The sequence below is a fragment of the Neopelma chrysocephalum genome, unplaced genomic scaffold (genome assembly GCF_003984885.1).
Source record: "Neopelma chrysocephalum unplaced genomic scaffold, ASM398488v2 Primary Assembly neopelma1_69, whole genome shotgun sequence".
Taxonomy (NCBI): Eukaryota; Metazoa; Chordata; class Aves; order Passeriformes; family Pipridae; genus Neopelma; species Neopelma chrysocephalum.
Genome location: NW_020897729.1, coordinates 8,660,339 through 8,660,861, shown reverse-complemented (window position 1 = coordinate 8,660,861; position 523 = coordinate 8,660,339).

Sequence of the window (523 nt, the reverse complement as noted above, 5' to 3'; positions counted from 1 at the left end):
AGGCCACTTAATTCAGGCACAGAGTGTGTCTGTGGTAACAGTGCTCCCAAATCCCACTGGGGTGTGTAAAAAGGTGAGACAAGTCAAATTGGCATAACTTCGGAATTAGGCTAAACACAATTCTCTCTCCCAGTCTATTTTATTACAGGAAAATCAAAACCCAACCAAGACTCAAGCTAAACTAGGAGTAGTAATAATAATTAAAAAAAAAAAATTAAAAATCAAAGATATACTCCAAAGTTATTTTTTCTAAAAATATCTAACTAATTAATCTATGTTTTTCATAGGCATTATTCTGGCCTCAAAGTAAAAACTACATCAAAGAAGCTTAAAAAATTCTTATTCAAATATTCTACATACACCAGTAATTAATAGCAGTCAGTACCTCAAGCTGGTATGGTTTAACTAAGTGTATTTCAAATATCTGTTTGTTATATTTTAATTTATCAGAATGCCTTTCTCTCCATCTGAGGACTGAAGTGTTCAAAATGATGCTTTAGACACACAGGAAGGAACTGTAATG